Genomic DNA, 27,849 nt, shown 5'->3' on the forward strand with positions numbered 1-27,849 from the left:
AGAGGAGGGCACAGGTCCTGGGGGTAACAGTAATTATTTCCCCAACCCCTTGCTGCCCCTCTAATGCTCACTTCACCTTTGACATTGGTGCCCAGGTTACTGCCCTGGGGCTCTATATCCATGTTGTACCCCTGCTGTATTAGGGAGATTTGCTCATATATATAAATCTACAAGCTCAGCAGCGTTGCGGTCTGACAGGGAAATTTATTCCAATTCGGCACGTGAGGAGTTAACTCTCAATCCAATGCAAAGGGGCGTAACCCTCTAGAGTGCACGACCTTTCATCAGCGGGCCCCGTCTGGCTATTGGCCCGTTGCCAAATGTTTCGCCCCTCCCTCGGGGATCTCATTGGCCAAGAATCGGGATGACTCCTACAGCTTTCTGTGAACAACACTCACACACACCCTGCACATGGAAAGGGGGCGTGGCGGAGAACTTCTCCCCACGTGACGAGAGCTGGCAGGGAAGCCGGGGAGGTGAGAGGAGCAGAGGATTGGAGAGCTGAGAGGACGTGTGGGAGGTGTGAGCGCTGCTCAGGTACGGAGCTCCGGTTCTTCATTCTCCCTGCTGGGAACAAACTGGCTGTGTGTAGAACTATAAGTCTCAGCGTGCCCGGGGAGAGCAGACTCAGGGTTGGCTCTGCTAGCATCCTGAGGAGCTGTGCAGCGAGGTGTGCTGAGTGCCCTGTCACTTGCATGGGCTGGCACACGGTTTATACACTGCTACCTGGCATCATATACTGGGCATTGCATCGTGTTGTCATGGGTGTACATGGCACAGTATGGGCTCCAATCATAAATGTATATGGCATGCCATGGCACGGTCTCCAGTGGTGGATGTATATGGCATGGTCTCCAGTGGTGGATGTATATAGCATGCCATGGCACGGGCTCCAGTGGTGCATGTATATGGCATGCCATGGCCCAAGTGGTGGATGTATATAGCATGCCATGGCACTGGCTCAAGTGGTGGATGTATATGGCATGCCATGGCATGGTCTCCAGCGCTGGATGTATATGGCATGCCATGGCACGGTCTCCAGTGGTGCATGTATATGGCATAGGCTCCAGTGGTGAATGTATATGGCATGCCATGGCATAGGCTCCAGTGGTGAATGTATATGGCATGCCATGGCATAGGCTCCAGTGGTGCATGTATATGGCATGGGCTCCAATGGTGGATGTATATGGCATGCCATGGCATGGTCTCCAGTGCTGGGTGTACATGGCACGGCATGATATTGGTTCATTATCACATGATCTGTGTGTGCATGCGTGTAATGCTGCAGCTCCCTTAAATGAAACCATGTACCATTCAATACAAATAAACATGTTACCAGGACAGATGAGATTGTGCACCCTGATGTTTTATTCTGTTTATATAGGGTGCTCTGTGATCTATAATATGAATGAATTGTTGATTTAGTTTTCTCTGTGCATCTTGTGTTTACCAAAGGAGAGATGAACATAAAACATTTATGAAGCTGAGCTGTGTGCCATCAAAGCTGCTGCGGGGGATCTGGCACATAGTTCATAGTCAGATTTTGCATATATTTGTGTGCAGATTAATTAAACACTTTCCAATTGTTTACTATAGATTCCCTTACTTCTCTTGTAACTCGTGAAGCATCACCTTTTTATGTATTTCTTACTGCAGTGCAGCCGGGGGCCAATGAACTTGGGTTTAGTCAAACAAGTTCAAAGAAAACATTTTCTTTTATTTTTAAGATAACGTTGGGAATAATTAGACTTTTGGTCTTTTTTTTTTTCTTTATTTAATCTCATTTCCTGTTTCAGCTTCAAGACAGAAAGTGGTTTTGGTTGGATGTTCACCTTAATAACTATATTTATTGATGTAATACTTTCTAATTCTTTTTTTTTTTATGGCTGTAAATAGGTCCTGGCCCTTTAAACTTTTGGGCTGTGCATTGGCTGAATTTGTCAGTGATGTGGGGCACATAGGTTCATAGTGAAAGGTGACTTTTAAAGTTTAGGACTATATATAAACTGCACATTAGAAGTTTAGAAAACCTACAGCAAGTACAGTACTACTTTTTCTGCTAGTGCATAGGAGGAACTTGGATTTGTTGTGTTCTTGACCTCTGCAAGGGAAAAAATGCGTTGTATATTCTAACCATGGGGTACTTCATTCCTTGTAGTATTGGGTAGGTGTGCGTTTATGAGATCCATTAGTTGGTAAACTCTACCATATACCAAAGCTGTAAAATAGATTTTGGGGTGAACTGTGGTGGGCACATTTCACTTTCTTGGTGCACACCATTCCATTCAGAATCAAACGGGCAACTTGTGCTTCCCTCAGCAACTGTAAAAGGCTGATGAAGTTCATTACAAAGTTAGCACATTGCCTACCTTAAACCTGGGTTATGTCAAATGTGAGGTGCAAATGGTCGTTAAGGAAAAATATCAAGCAATTTGATTGCAGAAATCTTTTTATGCCGGGTGGAAACTGTAGGCGCGTGGCAGCCCCTGTATTGTGACCCAACTTTTCAATAACCACCTAAAAACAGCCGGGTGGTTACTCAAAAGTGTTGGGTGGTGCACCCGGCTAAAAGGAGCTAGGGAGAACACTCGATTGGCTAGTCGTGGTCATATTTTTTTTCCCTCTTATTGGCTAAATGTTCTTGTTCTATATAATGCTAGCAATGATCTAGTTTAAGTGTGCTGGACCATTTGATATTGGTCCCCCAAAGGCTGTATTTAGTCTACGAGCAGAAAGTGTCCGGTTTGCTTCGGTATCCTTTTCATCTTGTGACTCGCCATGTTCTGCTATATGTATTCAAACCGGATGTCTTCATTTCACCTGTTCTGCCAAATTGTACAGCTTTTCAGGCTAGACCTTAATAGTTTGGTCAAAGGGACCCCATCTTGGCAATTCTTCACATTCTATTGGATTTCTAACTCGATGGCTGAAGTTATGAGAAACATATGAGCAGCTTAGCTGGACCTCACCTATTGTGCCCAATTGTCTGGACAGCCATAGTTTGGTCAAGGAGACCCGTTTTTTGCAAATTTGATCGATGACTATTAAATATGAAGAAAATTATTTATTTTTTTATTTGATATGTTACCCAATTCAACCTCCTTGTATATTGTAACCAAGGCTGTATTTCTCCATGGAGACGGATATTACATGAGGCAGTTCCGTGATAACGTTCACAGCTGTTGGCTGAATTCTTCTGCAGTGATTTCCAGAGGAAAACCCATTGTTTCTCCTGAGCTCGTTGAAAAATGTTTTTTACCCACAATGCATGAAGACCAGAGAGGAAACTTGGAGGTCAATAAACTTGCTAATAACTGATTTAATGTGACAAGTTCAGAAGTGTTTGTAACTTCCTATTGAGTAGCTGTAACAAAGCTCTTCCTCTTGCAGTGGAGTAAATGCTGAACATAATAAGAAAAGGGCATCAAGATCCAGTAAATGCTATGTAACAAATTTTATATACAAAGTTTTGTGCTTCTTTTACTTCTGACAATTAATATTCTTCAGCAGAAGAAAGTGTTCTTATGACTACTTGATACCAAAAGAGGCATGAGGTAGTTTGGTTAAAGAAGAACTTAAAAAAAAAAAAATAACACTTATGTTTACTAGATAAAAGTTGACCATGTGTCCATTGGGTCCATTCTGGCTTTCTTCTTCTGCTCACATCACCCAATCTTGTGCTATGGAGGGGTGAGATTGGGTGACATTTCTTACTGAAAATGCAAAAAAAGTGCAGATTTCACTGTGCTTGTATGTAGGGTTTTGGTTTTTGGGGATGCACAGAAGGAGCAGCCCACAGCCTCCTGGGCTTCCCCACATACTTGGCCTGCCTGCCTACCTGTAGCATTTTTTTTTTTGCAGTTGCTCATAGAGATTGATTGCAGCTGGTACTAAGTGGTGCATTAGCACTGGTTGCTGATTCTTCAAGCGCAGCGGTGCAGGTGAGGGTGCTGCGTTTTTTTGCCACCAGTGTGAACACAGCCTGACATATTAATGTGCACATATAATGCATAGTAAGGTTTGTGTGTTTTTTTTTTTTTTTTTTTTCTCTCCTTTTTTTGGCCTTATCTGTATCTTCATCCTGTCTTCTCGGAGCTATTGGCTATAGCTAACAAAAAGCCAAAGTTAAGTTTTCCGTTTCTTATGTAAATATTGGTACCATTGTTACCCAAGGTACACTACTGGGATTATTAGCAATACTGTGTATGTATGTGTGGACATGCGCTTTACCTATTTATTTATTTTTTTATTTTTTTTCAAAATACAAAAAAAAAAAATCACCTGGCCTCCTGCTATTTAGTAGCTTTATATTATGTAAATGTCAGGAGTTTAAACCCCAGGCTTGGTAAGGTAATACTTTCATTAGCCTCACATAAGTCAAACAATTCTTCTTGTATTGAATTTATGACTGTGACCTTTTTGTTAGCATTGCATTGTTGCTGCACTGGGCAAGAGCTGTTGTGTCAGAGTGACATTACTTTTATAGCAGAAAAAAAGTGTAATAATACATTTCACACCTCTTAGGTGCTAGTAATTCCCCCAGATTGTAAACAGGGAGACTCCTGACCTCCAGGTTGAGAAGAAAACTCTCTATTTCTACTTAAAAGCAGTAATCGTTAGAACTGCCTAAGTGCTTTCAAAAGGATTTATAAAGCGGGGATTTTAGTATTACTGCTTCATTGTAATTTTGTAATGGAAGGTATATTTATTGATCAGGTTTAAAACAATTGGGAAGAGGTGAGGAGTGAAGAGTTTAGGCAGAATGGGAATTTTGTTGTTGGTGATAAGTGGGAAAAGACAGCGTGTCTGCAGCCAGCCACCAGGTGGCCATTACAAAATAATAATGAAGTTATAATACTATAATCCCCTCTTATAAAACCTTTTGAAAGCACTTGGGTAGTTTAAATAATTACTGCTTTTAAGGAGAAATAGAGTTTTCTTTTCAACAAAACAAAAATTACAGATAACACCTGGGTATAACCTATTATTCCTGGATCCCAATATCATCTTCTTGTCTTTTACAAGCCTATGAATCAGTCAAAAGGAATACTTTATTGTTCTGCATAAGTGGAAGGGTCATAGTAATGCAACCAGCACAGGTTACCATTTTTGATACTTCTCCATCATGTTGGTTAGATGGAAAAAACAGATACATAACTTTTGGGTCTGAAAGCCCTGATGAAGCCAAATTAGGCGAAACGTGTCGGAACGAGACTTGTTTTATGGTTCTGGTAACTCAAACAAGATTGTAATATACAAATTTGTATACATCTGTATACAAATCATCAGTAGTTCTTGAGCTGATTGTATATTCCCTCCTGAACAAAACAAGAAATTATATGTTTTTATACAACTGTTCTGTCTTTATCCTATCACTGCATTTATAGTTAATTGATAAAAAATAAAGTAATTGTTATTTGTACAAACTCTGTGCCTCTAAAAAGCCTCCTTTCTCTATCTCTTTTTCTTTCCTCTTTCTCTATTCTCTGTTTGAAAAATACAAATTTATGAGGCTTGGCGCATAACCAGGACCACCTGGTAAATTTTGTGATATATTTCATCTTCCCGACCTGGTACACTCTTAATTTTTCGTGAACTCAGCTCCCTGCATTTTATAAGCTTTTCTTATTTTTTTTTGGGAGTGCTGTTTCAGCATTCTTCAAAGTAATTTGTATTTATGTAAATAATAAACTCTCAGTTTCATTCTTAAACAGTTCTCAGGTCTTAACATCCTTCATGTATGATCTTCTGAGTCAGGCAGGTAAGAATGATTATTGCAGAAGGGTACATTGCATATCTCTTTCTGAAATAATGCCCTTGCCAGATTCAAAAATTTAAAGTGAAACTGCTTTAGGAATACCTGAGGACCCCAGAAAAGAGGTCCAGGGGAGTAATTTCTGGCAAAAAATTGGCTGTCCAGGGTTAATCTGCTAGCCACACACAGAACTGAATGATTAGAAGAAAATATACAACACAAACAGATTATGTTGTCTGATATTAGTACAGTGTCTGATTTGTTATATACTAAACAGTTGTTCTATCTGGTATCTTTTTTTTACTTGGTTAAATTGTTTTGATAAACTGACTCTGCATCACTTTTTTCAACTGTGTTTTGGCAGCCCTGTCCTTGTTATCTGTGTTTTACTGTGTGGGAGGCCAAAGGATAAAAGGTTTTGGAATGGGGAAACTGCCAAGTACAGAGCAGCCTTTGTAAATAGGGATCTTCTAACGCCTTAAAGTGATGCTCCCCGTGTTTTATTCATTGGTGTGTAGGTGGTCCCCAGAGCTTGCTTACATACCAAGAGCCTCACATCATCCTAGCCATTGTGTATAAACAACCCCTAGGATACAGGGCACCTCCTAAAAGGTGTTGGGTAACGGATGTATCTGTGATCATTGTTGTGTGCTTTTTTTTTTTTCTGTACAGTTATAGTTTCGAAATATTGCGGTGTAAGTATTTGTACCTTTTATATCCCTCAGCCATGGCTTCATCAGTCCCAGGTATATTGTATATGAAACTGGAAATCATGGCAAAAATCTGGGTAAAGGTTGCTAGGGGCCGTAGTAATGGTGGAACCTCAATAAGGAGTTTCCTCTTCTACCAGTTCTAGTGGTATCATGATTTGGTATGTGTAATGGAAGGTACACATATCTATTTTATGTCAGCTGTCAGGGGTTGCTCTACAGGATTATTGTGTTCTTGGTATTGCCACTGTATAAAAAGAAAATGCATGTATTATATATTAATAATAAACAGGATTTATATAACGCCAACATTATACTCAGCACTGTACATTAAATAGGGGATGCAAATGACAGACCGGTACAGACAGTGACACAGGATGAGGAGTGGTCCCTGCCCCGAAGATCTTACAATCTAGACCATGGGGGAACTATCACTTAATAGGAGGGGAGATATGGAATGGTGGGTGAGAGTAGTGAGGGTTGAAGAGACAGGAGAAGACTAGTTGGCAACTAGTTGGGGGATATGTAGTGCTGGGAACTAGTGATGGTTTCAAAAGACAGAAGATGATGGGTAGGCAAGTTTGAAAAGATGGGCTTTGAGTGCTCCTTTCAATGAGCAGAAAGTAGGAGCAAGCCGAATAGGATGAGGAGGGCCATTCCAGAGAGCCGAGGCTGCTCTAGAAGTCTTGGAGCTGTGCTTGTGACGAGGTTATGAGTGAGGAAGTCATTAGTAGGTCATTGAAGAAGCAACAATGACGTTGATCCAGGGAACATCCGATTTGCCTCATGGAATCGGGAAGGAGTTTTTTTTTCCTTTGTTGGAGCAAATTGTACCAAGGATCTTTTTGCCTTCCTCTGAACCAGCTATCCCCATAGGGTTTTATATCTGGGATATGTTTATTTCCCTAGTGGTTAAACTTGATGGACATGTCTTTTTTAAACCTGTTCTACTATGTATGAAGAAAGAGGCTAGGCTTTTTTGTATAAAGTGCAGTAATTCTATTTGTGTGCATTGTGATATCTGCACACTAATATAGATAAGCTCTATTTATTAGGCAGTACCATAAAGTAAGCCCATGGCCCAAATTCTGGTACATGTAGCAGATGTAGCTCTTGGGTTTTACCAGGACATTGAGGTCTAATTTCATTGTTTACCTTTAGATGATGGTATATTTAGTTGTTGCTGCACAGCCAATATAAAAAATATAATATAAAATTGTTCGGTGATTTATATGGGAAGTATGAGAAATTGAGACCTCTAATTGTTTCTACAGGGCTGCCCCAGTCAGATAGATGAAAAAATTTTCTTTAAACCACTGAATCTCAGTTTTCAAGACACTCTACATATATTTGACTTTTTGAAAAGTTTATCCTAATTGTTGAGTTTAAAAGATTGTAAGCTCTTCTGGGCAAGGTCCTCTCCTCCTGTGTTACTGTCTCTGTCTGTCATTTGCAACCCTAATTTAATGTACAGTGCTGCATAATGTTGGCGCTATATAAATACTGTTTAATATTTAATAATTTTCTAGTAATTGACGGATGTCACAAGTAGCCACATGAAGTGGCATTGGCTCCCCTGTGAGTTGAGTCTAAAGAGTATCAGATGTTTACCAGGCACACCAAAGCAGGGCTCCAGGTTTTTCTTTCTAGTACGGAACTAGAAACTGTAGATCGGTGTCAATCTGCAGACTAAATGCTGACAACGGAAGGTACTAAAAACCAGGCTTGGTACCATAGTCAGTCTTGCTCTGCGGCTTTGGTATTTTTGCACCAAATTTTAAGACCAGCGTCTGCAAAGAGCTCTGAGAAGTGGGGTTGATGGAAGGTATGATCTAGGGGAAATGGACAGAAAAAAATTGCACCTCTGCTTCAAAGTATAATAGAATGTGTTGCAAATTTTTTAGCATCAAGGAATTTAGAAAGCGATGAGTATTTTTTCAAAGTTGTGTGGTTACTCATTGTCATCACATGCTGTTCTTGTTACATCCTATAGCATCAGTCATGTGCATACAGGTTACCTCTTCGGGTAGAGTTTCTTGGCTCACATGTTGACACATCGCTAGTGCCAGATTATATAAAATCCTCTCCTGAGAGCGTCTATAAAGCTTGCAAGCACGCTAATTTGCACAGGTGACTGCTGACTACATGAAATTTATCCCCTGCAGTATGGAGATAATTCTGTAATAGAACACCATCTGACAGCGCTTCCTATCTGTCTCTGCCAAAGAGTGTTAAGCTGGCCACATCTATAAAAGGTTTCCTTTTCTAACATTATGTTTAGCTTTTTTTTAAAAATACAACTTTTCTGAAAGTAGCTACCTATTATTTTTTTAAGTTTTTGGAATATTAATAATATATGGAATTATTAAAGACTGGGCTGAACGTGTCTGAGCACCTTTTACCTAGATAATCTTATAGCACATCATCGACATGGCCACACAAATTGCACAAAGATAAAATGTTGTGCAGTTATCCATTAGTGGATAAGAACACTTACTATTTAGCATCCAGTCTTTCTATATACATGAGATCTTTTCATGTAGCTGTATGTGTCCTGCAAACTGTTAACATTTAAGAGAAAATAATATTTGGGTATGTAAGAAAAGCGGTTTTATTCTTACCTGTGATGAGAAGCAATTCTAACTGCTCCTTCTTGGAGTGGCAATATGCTCTACTCCTTCCCTCACAATTGACAAAACACAAAGTATAAGTTATGACATAGCAGAAGGTGTTTAGGACACAATTGCCTAAAGGTAGGTTGATTGTGTATGCATGCCTGACCGTCCTCTGAAATCTGTGTGTTGCCCAGCTGTCATTTTTCTAGGACTGGCTCAAGTGTAAAAGGAGGGATCATTATGCCTTGGGTGACTTGGGAACTTCTTTTTTTCAGATCCTCTCACAAACAAGTAACATTTTTGTTGTGGCAAACATTTTAAAGTTCTTCAAAGCTGGGTATACTTTGAACTTGTTACAATATATTTTTAGAAGGTAGAATTAATGTTTATTACTATAACAAAAATACTGCAGAAAAACTGCAACTTCTTTATTTTTTTTCCTCTCTCAATCGAGTAAGAATGTATAAGTTCTTTCATGTAGTTAGATATACATAAAGTATGCATGGTAATGTTTTTAAAACCTTTTTTTTACTGTGTATAGTTGTTAGTCATATTTGAATGTACATAGGAATACCCATGCATGAAATATATATGCATGCTCTTTTTCCCACTATGTAGTACTACTACAGGGTAGTGATGACCCTATGAAAGTTCTAGAATGCTCGAAAGTGAACTTTGTCATGTTAAAATGTACTTTACCTTCCCTTTGTACTGTGGTCAGTAAGGTTGTGCTGTGTTCTAAGTGACATAAGGTGTCAGATGCTACCCACCCATTAGATGTCTTCCCCTGCAAAGCATTGAATTTTTAAAGTCCATGTTTGCAAATACTTAGGCAAGTTCCTGTCACTTTAGGCTTTTTATAAAGGTTCCAGCCACAATCTAAGCGTAAGGAATTCTTATCAAAAAGTGACATCTGGATACTTATGGTGGGGCATTAGTTAAGACCTACCATGCCTTGTTTTGTAGAGTCTGTTTGGATGCAGGGTTTTTGCTCCCTTGATTTGCCTTTAGCAAAGGGTACAGTGAGCAACAAAAAGGTGACATCTCCACATTGACTCCAGTTTTCTAGGGCTAATAGTATAAGATCAGAATTGAATTGGATCTCACAATGCAGATATATATGAGGCTTTAGGGACCCTCACCAGAAAGAGCCATGTTTTTGAGGAGAAATTACAAACTGAATCAAACATTTCTTGATGTTCCCTATAGCATAACAAAACTTCAATTTCAGATAATCTTTAACCCATTTTTTTCCCAATCTGCATACTGCTTCCCAGAAGTACGTCCATTGACCCAAAGACTGAGAAGCCATATGCATCAAGCATGTTAAAGAGGAGACAAGAAATGCAGCCCCAACTTGTGACAGGCCTACCTGGTTAAAATGGAACTAAACCTGCTATACTCACCTGTTGCAGGCCACAATCCTCTTCTTCCTTCTCTTCTGGGTATGATCTTTATCATCTTGATTGGCTGGGCTGGGATAACAGAACTCCCTCACAGGAGTACATTCCTGGCAAGTTCACAGGAAGCTAGGATTCCGGGATATCCTGGCAGCTAAAAAATATTTGACAGTTTTCTAGAATCAGGCAGTTAGGAGGGGTTTTTTTTTTGCAAAAGGGACATCACCTGTCCATTATCAATAAAGACCTGGCTGACTGGAAACTTTTTTTGAATCTTTAGTTCTGCTTTTAACAGACTAGCTTCTTTTTGTTTTCAAAGATTTTGTTATTTTCAAATTTTGTTATACAAAATCTGTATAAGCAAAAATAATTTTGGGTGGAAAATTTGGGTACAAAAGAGAAGACGGGGGGTCAACATATTTGCAAGAACATAGCATAGAATGTAAATCAACATGAGAGGAATACCAATAGCTAACTAGCTATGTACATTTGATAACAGAGGGAATTGTAATAAAACAATTATGTATCAAAAAAAGACCAAAGTAGCAATTATCTTTATTTTAATGATCTCCTCAATGAAATACCAAAACAGTAACTGTTCTACTGGGGGAGGCGCCTGAATAGTGAAAAGTTGTTCACCGCTTAAGGGCACTACACAAGGGGTAGGACTAGGTTAGTAGGCCTCTTCTTGACCTCCTGATTTGATCCCTATTCAAAAATGTGTTTATGCTTTTTATTTTTTCTTGGTATTGGACTCTATTTAATCTCTGGAGGGATTGCAGCAAGTGTCAAAGCTGTGGGTGGTGGCTTTCATATTTGCAGTATCCTACATTAACACATCACATAGTAATGCATTGTGTATGCAGAGAAAGAGATGTCCCCCCCCCCCCCCCCCCCTGTGCTGCCCAATGGAACCATATGAGTCACAATTGAGGCTAGACAAAATTGCTAATGATTTAGAAGATGAGACCGTTTCCATGTGTATTTCAGCTGAGTTTTAGCTGTTTGACTGGTTCAGCTTTAACCTTTGGACTGCATTCGGGAAAATACATAATGGTAAGTGCATGCTGCAACGCATCTTGTTGCTTTACATTTATAATGGTTTTATCTGTTTATTTGGATTTGTTTTGGTGCTTTAGGGGATAGACAACTGCCGTGTGCGCCATGATTTGGAAAGGCAAGGTTATTGAAGAATAAAGTACAAATGTACTTGTCTGTAAGCTGTCTTTATCCGGTAAAAGCGGACATTTCCAGATGCATAAAGCTTTTTAAAGAAGGGTGGTGACTGCCTATTATAGTTTGAAAATCCTCGGAAACTCTTCCTGCAGGGCATACTGAATAATATACAGAGACGCTAAGAGCTTAATTATGGTTTCTCATTGCTAATTAAAACCTTCTGCACTTTGCCGTTTATACGCCCAGAGGATTGGTTGTGCAACAGGTCCAAGTTATTTTTTACTTGGTGGACTTGTTTAAATGTACTTGAGTTTGGATTTCTCCTATTGTCCTATGGATCTTGATTAACTTTGTACTTTTTTACCTTTGTTTCTGTGTTACATTCTTGTGAAATTGCCACTCTCTGCAAATATCGATTATATTTTTATTTTAAAAAAGCATTTCAGAGTTCAGGTATACTTTAAGGCTCGCAGCCTGAACATGTGGCCCTTGGCACCTTGCTTGCCACTCAGCCGCCTGCACACTTAACTACTTTGTACAGTTGCCAGCAGTGAGCCACCTTTATTTATTCTCTATTGGGGTGCTGTGGGTTTGTGGAAGCAGTAACTGTTTTGCAGCCTCTTCACCAGTCTGAACATAAACACCTTGCTCTTACTACCCTTAGGCTAATACCAAAATTGACACCCGTTCCTTAATATCATACTTTTATGAAAATCTGAATGTTTTTTTGTGGTGAAAACGTTTTCCTAGTCTCTCTATACATGTTTGTTCTGTGGACTTTTTTTTTTTTTCCAGCTAAAGGTAACACTGAGTCCCTGGGGTCACAGACATTTAAATGTCATAAAACCATGGTGTTGCATTATGCTATCAGATTGAACTCCAGGGCATAACACCAATGGAAGTTGGTTAATGTTTTCTGCCTTGCACTTTCAAAGTTCATCATGGCACATGCAGTGCATTCAGATTAGTATATATATATATATATATATATATATATAATATGTATTATAAAATATTTGTATCCTGGTTATAAACCAATTTAACAGGAGGTTTAGCGCACAAAAGTCATAATACATAAATTGTTTTTTGTAATTGTGAATGCGCAGGGGTTATGTTTTAGTCCTGACAGGAGAACACCCTTTAGTGTAAAGCTCTCATCCATCTCTCCTATGATGTCTGTCAAGAATCATTATATATACATTCTTGCAACAGATGCAATATGGCAGTGCAAAAACAGCATTAATATGCACCAACAATCTACTTCACTTAAAATGTAAGGCATGAGGTGTAAGTGTTGCAATGTTTTTTACAACTGGATTTATTTGCACTTGCTACACCTCAGAAGAGAAGGGGAAAGTGGGTCTTAAAGTAAAAGTAGTAGTTAAAAGTAGTTTGAACCCAAACTGCCAGTGCCTACAGATACCGGACATCCAATATACTTCAAGGTGTCTGCAGGAAAGCTTTATAGAAGGGTGGGAGCAGAATCTGCAATGTTAAAGGTTTTGAGAGATTATGCACGCTTCCATTGCTGTCCTGGGTCTAATAAATACAGCTCGCCTGGTTGGTGTTCCATACATTCCAAATCTCTAACAAAGAATAAGGCTACGTACACACGTGCAATAATTGTCGTTGGAAAGGATATATCATGATCCTTTCTGCCAACAAACCACTGCTCGGTGCATGAACGAGCATTGTGTATATACAGCACCGTTCTGTTCTATGGAGAGTGGAGAGTGGAGAGGGGGATGACCGAGTTGCACCCTGCTGCACACTCTCCCCTTCACTTTCATTACAATGGTACCTTGTCCATGGATCCGCCAGGACAGTCGTTCGGACGACGAGTGCTGTACACACGCCAGATTCCCGACTGATATCGGCCCTGAGTCAATTATCCAATGAGAACCATTTAACGTGCATGTAACCTTAGTAAGCAACTCGGGTGTTATCTGCATACATGTTTCAGGTTGTATGACTGCATGTACTAAATCCAAAGGATCAGCCTTACATCCAGGCAATTGGCATTCATTTCAGCTTCATGGCATTCATAGAGTTCAGCTATGGCAGCTTACATCATCTCTGTGTTAAGTTCTTTTTAAGAATCTTGGTCCCTAGAGTTAAAACTACATCATAAAAATGCCTAGGCATTTATCTTTCATCTGCCTCTGATTTCCATGTGTCAGCTTTATGCTTTTTCCTCTCTTCTGTTCCTTTTCAGCCTGTTCATTTCTATGTAATTGAAGCAAGTGGCCGTCTTCTACAATGACTGCACAGTTTGAAAGCCACAGCTGCAGAGCGTATGAGTGCTAAATTTGTTATTACATCTTTGAGTAGAGAAGATTAAACTCTGTGTGTAAAATGCACAAATTACCCATCTAACCGGTCCCTGATACAGGTAAACGTTATACAGCTGCATATTCAAAATTGATATTTAGCAGCTACTTTTTCAGTAATAACTTGCAGCCATACTTAGCAGATATATTGAAATAAAAGGTTTATTAGGTTTCTTTTAACTAGTGGAAAACAGAAATGCAGGCAATATTTCATTTTCTTTTTTTTTTCCATTTTCTTTTTCCTATCCTATTTAACCTGTTTAAGCTTGCATACATGACTATAGAGTGACTGTCTTGATGGCTACTAGTGTTAATGGCAGCCATTCTCAAGCAATGGTTCAACCAGAAGCTTCAAACGGATCCTTGAGTTGTGGCTGACTGATCACCCCAAAGTGGTGCCCTTAAATTGGAGTGCTCTTTTAAATGAGCAGAAAGTAGGAGCAAGCCGAATAGGACAAGGAAGACCATTCCAGAGAGTCAGGGCGGCAAGTCTTGCAGTCATGCATGTTAGGAAGTCATTAGCAGGTCATTGGAAGAGCGGAGAGAGCGGCTTCTAACTATCTAATCTATTGAAAAAATCTTGCATATCCAACCAATCACTGTTTGACTTACTGAAAGTCATTTGATTGAAATGTAGATTTTTGGGTATGTGTACGCAGTCTTTTGATGGCATCAATCAATACATTTCTGCACAGAAAACTGACGAGTTATTCAAGTGCAAAGGTAGCAGCAGTGTACCCAGCCTAAATTCAAAATGTATTTATTTTTGTCATGACCATTGCCCTGTAACATTCGTAGAATACACAGATTTCTGTTGGTACCAAAGTTAGAGAGGGAAACTTCCAGTGAGGACACTTGTAAAAATATGAATTTCCCTTATTTTGAGGAGGATCCCCCAACCTTCTGTTTTGTCTACAAGATAATAAGTTGACAGAATGTTAACAAATCCCTCTTCTGTTCAAAAAGCATTTGCTTAGTGTAATCTGTTTGAAAAGGTATATAATATGTTTTGTGTCCCCTTTAAAGAAGGCCTGAACTTTGGAGACACCAAAAAGACAGAAGACTGGATCTTAGTATTAACTTTGCTCTCTGTGTAGCTGATCTTTTTACCAGTATTGGCTTTCCATGCTTTGTTACATACAGTGTCCCTGTGCTCAGGCAGACCTTTGCTTCCTCATGTCAAAGCCTCCAGCAAGAAAAATACAAGCAACACAGTACTGACGTCAGCAAATGTCACTTCAAATCTCTTGAGAGTCACAGAAACAGGGCCTTGCATCCAACACTGCAAAAATATAACTCTGAGGCTACATAGGAGTGCCTAGGCACATTTACTTACCAAGAAGTGCACTGGTATTTTTTAGAAGGAAATTCAAACCAATGTTACATTTAAGCACCTATACTAAGGTACCACTTAAGCATAATTAATTTTTTAAGACCGTAATAGCAAATTTTTCACTTTTTGACTTCAAGTCCTCTTGAAGATGCTGTTCTTTAAATGTAATACTTGGAAACCACTGAAGGAATGATACATTTTAATTGGTCTTAAATGACATGAGTATGCTTTACAGCACATTACCCATACGATCACTGGTTCATTAAGTTCTATACCATTTACCTGCTGCTCAGGACTAATATATGATTCCTAAGTGGGCTGATTCTTTAAACTTGTGGTTTTGTGCGAGACGTACAGCTCATCATGATTCATGTGAAATCTTTCCAGAGGGCAGAAGGTTTGTGGTCTTTCCCTTAGTTATCCAGCAGTGACTTCATTTTCTATAGTACAGTTCAGAAATAATGCAAATATCTGTCAGTTTCCCCTTGCCTTCCCATATTGAAGATGCACAGAACTTCCTCGTAAATGACTTCCAGAAATGGTTTTCTTGCATCATATGGTTCATAGAGCCACAATGGGAAGGTTCCCGGTAATTTGTGCTCATTAGTAGGAGCTGTAAGGGAAAGTCTCCAGCCTGTCATGTATACACTCACATTTGTCTGCAAACGTTTGTTGTCTGGGATCAGCAAATATTCTGATACGTCAGTACAGCAAAGATGCTGACATTCTTGGTTTAGCTCATAGCTTTTCATTGCCACATTGACGCATTTGAGTTTAAAAAAAAAAAAAAAAAAAATATTTTATTTCCATGGCAATTGTATCTACTATAAGAACAGTTTAAGTCAGGAACCTTAATAGGGGTCCATATAGACCTATAATCATTAACACATTGAAATGTTTAGGTTATTGCATGTGTTTCTACATACATGCTCTCATTACTTCTTTTACATTGTAGTTGAAATGTATTTTAAGTTTATTTTGGGAGATTCTTTATGCAAAGTGAATATCTGCAGTGCTTGCAATACTTTTCATTTCAATGGACTCCCTAAGCATACAGCAAAAAGACAGACCTGTATCATGCCGTTAATTATTATTTTATTATTTTTAAGGGTATCCTCCGCCCTCTTTCTCAAAGCAAAATGTAAATGGGAACAGGATGTTACAGAGATTTATTCTCCGGTTCAATAAATGATGAGCATTTGTAGTTTTCCAGTGTGCCTTTCTTTAGGTGAAGTTTGGATTGGTTGAATAGATACTGGTATTTGGTATTAAATTTGCTTATAGGCTGTGATAAAAATGGGCATCCTGCAATACCAGATTGGGACTGCACGTATTGCTGGATATGAATAAATTTTGTTTCTATTTTATGGAAAATGCATGGATGGACTAATGGCAACTAAAAGAATTTTATGTAAAGATATTCAGGTTTAACTAGCTTTTCTGTATTTTCTTGTAATATAGCTGAAGTTTTTGAATAAAATGTAAGGGTTGTTTTCTTTCCTAAAGCTATGAGAGTGGCCAGTATGCAAATTATTTGGTCTTCTAAAACTTATCTTGAGAATGTTGTCTATCACTGCTCTGCAACCTTGTTGGAAAGTTGGGGAGACAAGCTTCTTCTTTGGAAACAGAAGTCTAAATCTAACAGATGTTCTAACACTTTCCAATCTTAGAAAAAAAAAAAAAAAACTGTTGGTAAAAGAAAGCTTCTCCAAAAATATACCAGGGCCTATTCCCCAATTGTGTGCAGCTCGGGGATTTGGACAGTTCCATGGAGTGGTCAGACGGGTAAGAATGCCTATTGCAGAAAGAACATCGTCTGTCCGTTCTGCAATGGAGCCCTGCTTGATCACCAATTTTTAAAGTGGAGTTTTAGCTTAAACATGTGTTTTGTTAACTATGTGTCTGTTGATAAATATTTTCTGTGTCGGATTGTCACTTATAGGTCCATTTTTGTCACTAAATGTGCGAAACACAAGGTTATTATCTCTAGATAGATAAAACTGTTCCTGATTATTTTATAAGGATTTAGGGAGTATGTTTTTCAATATCCGAGACAAATGTAAGTCTGCGCATACATGTTCAATAACTGTCATTGGAAAGGATCTTTCACAATCCTTTCCAACTACAAAAGCTTTAATGATGCATAAATGAGCGCTGTACATACAGAGCAATTCTGCTCTGTGGAGAGGGGATACGGACAACGACAGAGTGGCACTCCACTGCGCTCTCTCCCCTTCACTTGCTTTACAGATATCGGATGGCTGCTGTACACACGCAAGACTAGCCATGAAACAATAATCGGACGAGAATCATCTAATGTGTGTACGTAGGCTTAAAAACCAGATGAATTCCTTACTGCATTTAAAATTGCTTCCAGGACCTTATTGTTGCAGTATTTACACTAACACAGTTCTGTTTTTATTGCAGTGAGATAGACTGGGCAGATCGTTATCCATATCTTACCCAGAAATTTTTTAAGTTGGATGGGAAGCGACTGTAGGCGGGTGACAGCCCCTGTATTGTGACTCAACTTTTCAGTAACCACCCACCCACAGGGTCGATACATAAAAGTGCCAGGTGGTGCGCCCTGCTAAAAGGGGCTGGGGAGAACACTGGTTACAGAAATAATGCCTAAACCTAAATCATACCACATTTTGTTTTAAATATTAGGCAGTAGTGGAAAAATTTACCACTGGAAGTCCTACATTTCTTTTCCATATGCTTTAGATTTCTACTATTTCCTATTTTTTGGATATGAAAGTTGTTTTACTTTCTGCTTAGCTGTTAATATGCGGTGATCACCACAGGACTGACAGCAGAATTTGGAAACCATCTTCTAGACTGACCATTCTACAACATTAAAAAACACATCACTAGCAATTAGAACTGTGAGTATCTGTTCTGTCATCATAATAATCGGGGAATATATTAATAAAAAAAATCTTTCTAATCTTTCTCCAGAGATTCATTCTGCAATTCTGAGGTTGAGTGCAGGAATTGGCAGCCACAAATTAATAGAGCGGTTTTGTAGCTTTCTCCATGTAATATGCTTATGCTTGGAACAGGATGGATTATGTATTAATCTCATACAATGTACTGTTTTTAATTGATGCATATATTAAGGAAAGCCTATTTAAGGTACAGCACTGTGTAATATGTTGGAGCTATATAAATCCTATTTATTATTAATAATAATAATAATAACAAACAGGGATTTCTGTATACGCACCTAACATACCATGCTATAACATTCTAGACAACAATAACCATTCGTAACTGGGATTTATTTAGACGGCACATCTTAGCCGTATAGTGAGGGGCTTTGTGTGGGTTTTGCATTGTCATACCAGTCTGTTTAAAAATGCAAAAACCTCCTGAAAAGGTAAAACTAGGTCAGCTGCAGGTCAAATGTACTTGCAAGTTTATTTGCTGATGTTTGCTGGGAACCAGTTCCAGTAAAGTATTAAGTATCTTGCTGCTGACTTTTCATACTGAAAATGCTAGTTCCATGGTACAATATCTTCCGTAACTTTGAATAAATTTGCATGTCTGTAGTTCCAATTTAGCCTTTATGCTTGTTCTGGATCAGTGACTAAGCATTGATTCCAGAGACAGCCAGAAATGTAGCATTTATTTTGGAAGTAATATTATAAGATAATTATAGAAGTAAGATAAGTAAGATCCCATCCTATTGTGTGTGAAATTCCCCCACCTTCTAGATTAAGTTCTTTGGGGCAGGGTCCTCTCCTCCTGTATCACTGTCTGTATTCGTCTGTCATTTGCAATCCCTATTTAATGTACAGCGCTGCGTAATATGTTGGCGCTATATAAATCCTGTTTAATAATAATAATAATAATAATAATAAGAGATAAGGAAGTAAGATAAGAGATTTTTTTTTTTTTGGCTGTTTACTGTCTGTAAGGGTGTGGAAGCATCACTTGGTGTTAAGTTTTGTTGCTGGGCATGGGAGCTGCTGTAGACAGTGCTTCAAAGTTTGTTGCCAAAGTCCTGAAAGTAGGTTACCACTTTGAAAGCAAACCTCTAATGCTACCTGTACAGGAAAGAGGCGGAGGAGGTGGAGTGCTGTACAGGATTGCAGCATGGGCTCTACTACCATTAATAATGCTGTGTAGGTGAAGGGTTTATTTCCAACCTGGATACTACAAAAAAACATGGCTGCTGTTGTGCCGTTCTGCTGAGTAACTTCTGTCTTCTGTTTTGTGCAGAGTTCATGCAGATGTTTTGCATCTTCGGCTGCTGTAAAGATGTAAAGCCCTTGGAAATGCTTAGGGGACTGGGAACGCCTGCTTATTACTTCTAAATGTTTTATCTCCTTTTCAGTGTTGAAAGGAATCTGCATCTTGTGCAAAAATACAGCATATGCCAACACAGCAGTGTTCTGTAAGATTAACATGTGATCCATACTTCTTATCAATGAACCATCAAATTTGTGTTTTTCTCATTTTGTGATGTTATGTGTAGAATTCCCACATTGTGATACAATTATTTTCTTTACAGAGTTCGTAGAACCATTTACCCCAGGAGGAGCTCATAAACTAGGGACACTTTAGAGAAAGCCAAGTAACCCACTGGAGGAAATTCATGCAAACTCTGGTAATAGTAATGCTCTTGAACTTCATACCCAGGAACCAGGGCCACAAATATGGAATGCTAAGCTCTTCTTCACAGATACTACCCAAAAAAACAACAAACTAAAGGCATTCAAATCATCATCAGCACCTGACTGTGACTGCACATTATAGGAGGTAGCATCTAGATAACAAGTTCTTCTCCAGGTTTACCTTCCTCAAATCAAGTGATGATCCTACTTACCAAGGTAGGCCTGATAGTGACATGCAACCACTTATGTAAGCGCATCTTTCCAGTTCATTCCTGCCCTAAGGGGTAGGTGGTGGGTGGTGGGTGATTACATAAGTGTTGTTGGCTTAACCTTTGTTCTTTCTAGGGGCACATATTTCATCATGCCCATACATCATCTCCTTCTATTGGGAATGGTTACCACCCAGATGCTTCACTCTTTGGTGTCTCTCGAGCTGAGTGTGTCAGGGATAGGAAAGGGGGATTATTTGGGCCTAACTGCACCTACCTATGGGCAGCACGGTGGGTCAGAGGTTTGCACTCTGCAGTTCTAGGTCTCGGCTTTGAATCTCGTCCAGGGTGCTATCTGCATGGAGTTTGCATGTTTACCCTGTGTTTGCGTGGAATTCCTCTCGCATTCCAAAAACGTTGTTAGGTTAATTGTCCCCCCCCCCCCCCCCCCCAAAAAAAAAAAAAAATTGACTGGTGACTGGTTATGGTAATGATAGGACTATGGTAGGGACATTAGATTGTGAGCCCCCCTAAATAAATACTAGTTATTAATAATTTTCTTACAATGCCTACCAACATACTTCCCTGCCTAATTAAGTTATTTTTACAAAAAAAATGATATTCTTCTATTTTCTTTATATACTAGGAAAGTATTATTAGTTGGGGTCTTCTTAAAATGTTCTTCGTGTTCTAACTTAAGTGGGATATTTGTGGAGGTGTGCTAATTTAAAGTGTTTTAAATTTTTTCATTTGCACATATTCATTTTTTTTTTTTATTTTGCAGTATGAAATATTTGTCCATGTTGCCTGCTGTCTAATTAGGTAGGCTTGTATATCTGCCCTGGAGAAATAGTAATGGACTTTGTTCTCTAGGCAACACTTACACTTGTTCTTTTAAACTTTAATAAAGGCATTGGATATGCTAGTATTTCTGCATTTCTCTTTTTGCAGTAGCATCATGTACTCTTTTGCACCACGTACCTGCGCTCTGGGATTGTGCCAATCCATGCAGTATATACAATAGTCATTGCTGTAGGTAGAGAGTGAAACAAAGAATGTAGTGATTGTCTGATAAAGTTTGCAGAAATACAAGTTCTAATATTTGGACATCACTAACAATAATTCCTCGTTTTATTTAGTTGAAGATGGAAATAAAGTTACAACAATTTGGATGGCTGAATTAAATCCTGTATTTGGTGTCTTGGTAAACCCCCGAAGATTGGGGTTTACCAAGACACCAAATACAGGATTTGATTACCCAATAATACATCATTGTTGGATGTTTTTAAATTTTTTTGCATTGTGCAGTTGGATAAGATTTCTCTCCTATTCAATGATGAAACCTTATATATTCCTCTTGCTTCACATTTATCACTATTGTATGTGTGGCTTACTATGATAGCAAATGTATCCTCTCATGGTTACTGTAAACTGACATGCATGTTAGTAGTATTGAATGATGCCATGTTTGCATTGTATGTATTGCTACCTTTTTAATGGCGCTCTGTCACAAACATTAAGCAGGCTGCAGCTTTTTAAAGGCAGATGTTTACATGTGAGGTCATCTTTACTCTAGAGCAAGATGATTTTCTGCATGGAAGAAGAGGTATGTTTGGGAAATATGTGGTGAGGTTGTGACAGCTGACCTTTCTGCTTTACTATGTGTTTGTAATGGTGAGAATTTGGAAGGCAACACAGTATTCACTATCCTAATTTACCAGTTCAAGCTGCGTTTTATTCCTGCTTTTAAGTACTGTGCATCCACTTATTATTATTCAATGTTTTAGATAGTTTCATATGTTCAGGTACAATATTGGTCTGAGCAAAGAGCAGTCAAATTTGTGTTACTCTGTTTTAATGTTGGCTTAATGCATGCAAGGTTGGCCATACAACATGCAGCCTTTTTAGTCATATCTGAAAATTCTGATAAATTCACTGTATATTGATCCATTTTGGCAGATTCAGAGAATATATAGAACTTCCATTGGTCAGATTAGAAAAGTGCCATTGGTTATGATAGTATGTGACCAGCTTTTAGGACTTTTAGATCAATTATTTGAGCATGTGCAAATATGGTTATTATCATTAATTTGGAGATAAAGTACAATTCTAGTGATTGATTTTGTACTTTGATATTGAACAATCGACTGTGGATCAGTTTCAGTTTATGGTAGTAGATTTGTCTGATTTTCAGTTGGCCGTTCATTTATGCTGAACAAACTGTATAAACAAATCAACATTTTCTTTCAACAACTTGGCTAATTGTTGTTATACTTCCTAAAAATATCCTTCCTAAGCCTGGGTCTACATGGATGTTTCCCCCAGAGTTTAACTCTAGGCTTTAAAAGCCCATGTTTGAAATTCCTATGAAATCCAATGGGCTAATCTACACCAGGACATTTCCCTGAGGCAGGTTTATAAGCGTTATCTATAACGTTGCTTGCAATGTTTAAAAAATGAAACAATTGGGTTAATGATGAAAAGCGCACAAAAATGTTTATGTATGACAGTCTAAACAGGTTCTAAAACCTATTACTACAGCCTTTCTTGACTTTTTTAACATTGGGGAACACTTGAAATAACTTTCAGGGATCCCCTGCTATAACTACTAAATCCACTACTCACAGTGCATTATTATGGTGATCAGTGGGAAGAATACATCCTACATTGTTGGAAGAATGGCAAGAAAGATAATTTTGTGTCAGTCTAACTGACCTGTGAGGCACACAATGTTAATTTTTCAAGGAACCCCTTGCAATATCTGGAGGAACCTTAACGTTCCATGGAACCCTGGTTGAGTAACACGTAGTTACTATATAATGTACAAGCAACATAATGTAAAATAAAAAAAATAAAAAAAAAACCATCCTTTACTTTTTCTTACTAAGCCAAATCCTCCTTCATATGTATTGCATGCTCCCTCATCAGGCTTACACTGGGAGGGTTTCAGTAACACAGGCAGTGCTGTTTTTAGGAACTTGGTGCCGCCAGATGCAGATTCATAAGGTACAGGCTTGTAAATGAACAACCAAAATACGGATAGCCAAACGGCACATTTTGTTTAGGCACAGCCTATGTGAGATTGGCAACGCCGCTGAATTTAAATGCAGTGCATCATTGTTGCGACGACTTCAAAGAAAGCTTCATTAGTGGCCTACAATGTCAGGCCCAACAGGTATTTGTAGGAATCTGTGGGGGCAACTAAGGAAAAACTTTAACAAGAAGTGTTGCTGCATTCCAATGGTGGACTTGGGGAATTTTTTTTTTTTTTACTTTCATTTATTCTTTATCAGCGTACATAGCTTCCTGGTTTCCATAGTTGATGCCACCATCTTCTTAATGGCAGCTACGCTGTGGTTGAGTTACAATAGTAAAGCCTGGTTTGGAAGATAAGATTGAGGTTGTATAGATTCTGACCTGGGTCCATGAAATAATATAAAATGTGAATGCCCTTAAATCTATGTGATCAGTCAAGATTTTTGAAATAATGCAGACTCTGGGAAGACATTTTAATGCTATGTAAGTAAAATTGTGATGGAACTGGTAGATATAGAGAGCAATGCTGAATTCAAGTAATTATACGTTTAGAACAAGCATCGTTAATAAACTTGATGTGTGTACTTTTATTTCATGGCGTTCTTTGAACTTATATTGCAATTAACTGGATTATAGGGAAGTCAGCTGAAATGTAAATGTTTTTTTTTCATGGCTTATTTGATACATGAAGCTGGGTTTAGACTAAAAATTCTGCTTTGTTTGCCTGCAGTCAAAGTATGAAGTTCATAACGTAATCTGTCAGATGTATAATTAAAGGCAAGCTCATCACATCAAGTTTGAAATTTATTGCTGATCAGCATTGGCGGTGTTCATGTGCGACTTATGAAGACGTAGTAAACCTTTTTAATGTGAGTGAACAAAATGCTGTCCAGGAAACAAGTAAATCTTCTTTATAAATTGGAGGATTAATGTCATGCAATGTAATACCTACTTGACTCTTCAAAGTGCATCTAAACCTAAAGGCAAATAATCTATTGCAGTTTACTAGTACTCAGATGTGATGGCCGCATTGCTTTTTTTCTTTTCTACCTTACTTTTCTGCTACATGGAAAGGTATGTGTTTTCTGTGCTTGCTGAAAATGTTCTTTTTGTGAAAAATATTAACTAAAACACAGACGTTGCATCTAAGGCTATGTGCACACATCAGATTCTCGCCTCAGGGCTGATCTCTGATGAGAATCTGGTGTGCACAGCGTTCATCGTCCGTCGTTCTGAAGACCGCCCCGGCGAATTCACTAATTAAAGTGAAGGGGAGAGAGCTCAGCGGGGTGCCGCGCCGCTCCCTGATTTGTTTCGGGTGTCAGGGCAATCTGGCAATAACAGCTTCCCTTGCTTGTGCCGGGATGAATAAATGTGTTACGGTCAATCAGGGTGGCTGAAGATGGGTCTGTAGAAGGAAGAAAAGGAAAATGGCTGTGCTCTGTGCTGCAACCCTGATGGGTGAGTTGTGTGGGTTTAGTTTAAGCTTTAAGGACTGCCAACAATATTTTATTATTTGCATTACATTTTTAGTTGTTGGACCAAGTAGAATGGTGTAGATTTCATCAGTCCTGAAAATGTAATTGTTGGTGCAAAAAAAAAAATTAAAAATAAATGCTCAATGCTCCTTGCCTTGGCTATGTTTGGAATGGTAACCCTATTGGAGAAGGTTTGATGGCATGCCCATGCTGGTTGACCACCAAATTCCACATCGGTGGCAAACGTTTTCCAGCACACAGGAGGTCTTCTGTTTTTGTCAATATGTAGTAAAGTTTTGGAATTCTAATTAAAATGCTTTGCCCTGGACATACATTTCCTGGGGTACTTTTTTTTTTTAAATTACCCTTTCGTCTCTGAGGGCAAAAAATGTTGGTGGTTTTTAAATGCCACTTCTGCAAAAACATATCTGACTGACTTACTTTTGTTCTTGTTTGGGCAAATCTCTACAGTTATTATAGAGGTGACAGAAGGTCTGATTGTATGTTTCTGAAAGATCTGATCATTTTGTGTATTTTGAACTAAGCTGTTTAATAGAATAAAACCACTTTTCACCTTTTCTTTGTTGTGTTTTATACACTTTTACCTTAGGGCAGCACGTGCAAGTTGGATTCATTGACTTCTTCTGAGCATGAGTCACATGCCACTTAAGAGCCAGCTCCTGAGTGCAATAAATTTTTATTGTAGACAATCCTTCTGCTGTCAATTCACATAACTAATTACCTCTGAGTACACACAATGCAGATTGCGAAGACTAAGTTTTTTATAATAGTCACTGATATTACGGTTTGCCTGCTTTTCATGTGTTTATAGGATTTCTGGTTTTTCAGATAATTTTAATAAGGGAAATTGAGTTTACTTTAAAGTGTGTTTGTGCGTGTGTTTTGTGCTAGCTTATTACACACCTAAAATGTGTATAAAGGGCCTACCTCTTACCTGTCCACATGAGTTTCATATTCTCCTATGATCCGAAAGTGCCCACCTTTTGTATTGGCAGCCTTACATCTCTGCACAGTTCCCACTGATCTGTCTTGTGTAAAGCATATTTTTCAGTGAAAAGCAAGGTTTGTAATCAAAGTCCCTCCTTCTGTAAAAAAAAAAAAATGTGTACATTTAAGCAGTTAAAACTGCTTGTATTTGGAAGATTTTGCTGTGAACAGACAACATGCAGTCAAAGGAGCTCTCCATCCAGGTGAAACAAGCCATCCTTAAGCTGCAAAAACCGAAAAAACCCATCCCAGAAATTGCTACAATATTAGGAGTGGCAAAATCTACAGTTTGGTACATCATGAGAAAGAAACAAAGCACTGGTGAACTCAGCAATGCCGAAAGACCTGGACGTCCACGGAAGACAACAGTGGTGGGTGATTGGAGACTCATTTCCATGGTGAAGAGAAACCCCTTCACAACAGCCAACCAAGTGACAACACTCTCCAGAAAGTAGGCGTATCGATATCCAAGTCTACCATAAAGAGAAGACTGCATGAAAGTAAATACAGAGGGTGCACTGCAAGGTGCAAGCCACTCATAAGCCTCAAGAATGGAAAGGCTAGATTGGATTTTGCTCAAAAACATCCAAAAAAGCCAGCACAGTTCTGGAAAAACTTTCTTTGGACAGATGAAACCAAGATCAACCTTTACCAGAATGGAGGCAAGAAAAAAGTATGGAGAAGTCGTGGAACGGCTCATGATCCACAGCATACCACATCATCTGTAAAACATGGCGGAGGCAGTGTGATGGCTTGGGCGTTCATGGCTGCCAATGGCACTGGGACATTAGTGTTCATCCATGATGTGACACAGGACAGAAGCAGCCGAATGAATTCTGAGGTGTTCAGGGACATACTGTCTGCTCAAATCCAGCTAAATGCAGTCACATTGATTGGTAGGCGTTTCATAATACAGATGGACAATGACCCAAAACATACAGCCAAAGCAACCCAGGGGTTTATTAAAGCAAAGAAGTTGAATATTCTTCAATGGCCAAGTCAGTCCCCTGATCTGAACCCAATTGAGCATGCATTTCACTTGTTGAAGACTAAACTTCGGACAGAAAGGCCAACAAACAAAACAGCAACTGAAAGTCGCTGTAGTAAAGACCTGGCAGAGGATTAAAAAGGAGGAAACCCAGCATCTGGTGATGTCCATGAGTTCAAGACTACAGGCTGTCATTGCCAGCAAAGGGTTTGCGATCAAGTATTAGAAATGAACATTTTATTTTTAACTTTTTTTAATTTGTTCAATTACTTTTGAGCCCCCGAGATGAAGTTTTTTTTTTTTTTTTAAAAAGGCTTTATTTCCTCACATTTTTATGCAATCTTTTTGTTCAACTCACTGAATTAAAGCTGAATGTCTGCAGTTCAACTGCATCTGAGTTGTTTCATTTAAAAAAATATTGTGGTAATGTACAAAACCAAAATTAGAAAAAAGTTGTCTCTGTCCAAATATTTATGGACCTAACTGCATGATTTGACAACCGTGTTCTCCCCAACCCTTTTTAGCTGGGTGCATTTTTCAGTAACCACCAGGCTGTTTTTGGGTAATTGCTGAAGAGATGGCTCATAATAAAAAGACTTCCACCTATCTACAATTTATTCCCACCCAGGTTAAAAAACATTCTGGGTTGAACACTGGACAACTTTGAAGACATTGTAGGTAATACCAGTAGCTTGTGACTGTCACTATCATAAAGAAACTCTGTGAATTGCATCATGTAAAAGGAGTAGGCTGGATTCTTACTTCTTGGTGGGTGTCATGGGATATATTAGCTTATCACAAGAGCTACAGGTACTGTTACCACCTAAAACTATAGTGTGATATAACACATTTGTATCTAGGCCACATCCCCAAAGTAAGTTGGTGGCAGAAATCTGGGTAGGATTAAAAAGGTTACGGGCAGAGACAAATACATATTGCAGTTGCAGGTAATGATGCTATCCAAGCGGCAGAAGCAGGTAGATGTAACGATAAGACCACAGAAGGCACAGGTACCCCCAGCCTCCTACAAACATTAGTCTTTTATTAACACAGAATGTCTTTTATAGAACAATTTATATGTTATTACTGCCTGAAAGTTTTTCCATATGACATAAAGATCTGCTGTTCTCCATGGGATTAATTAAGTCTTTGATGTTGCCTCTAGATTGTAAACGTACGAGTCCTGTAA

General features: G+C 38.7%; 1 long non-coding RNA gene across 1 annotated transcript in view; it reads left to right on the forward strand.

Annotated features, from left to right (window-relative positions):
- The first annotated feature begins 448 nt into the window (after window positions 1–448).
- LOC140328205 (uncharacterized) overlaps window positions 449–27,849 on the forward strand; it is a 76,449-nt gene continuing 49,048 nt past the window's right edge. Inside the window, exon 1 of the long non-coding RNA XR_011920251.1 lies at window positions 449–537. This is a non-coding gene — a long non-coding RNA (uncharacterized lncRNA). The remainder of the gene's footprint in view (window positions 538–27,849) is intronic.

This window comes from Pyxicephalus adspersus, chromosome 4 (genome assembly GCF_032062135.1).
Source record: "Pyxicephalus adspersus chromosome 4, UCB_Pads_2.0, whole genome shotgun sequence".
NCBI classification, from domain to species: Eukaryota; Metazoa; Chordata; class Amphibia; order Anura; family Pyxicephalidae; genus Pyxicephalus; species Pyxicephalus adspersus.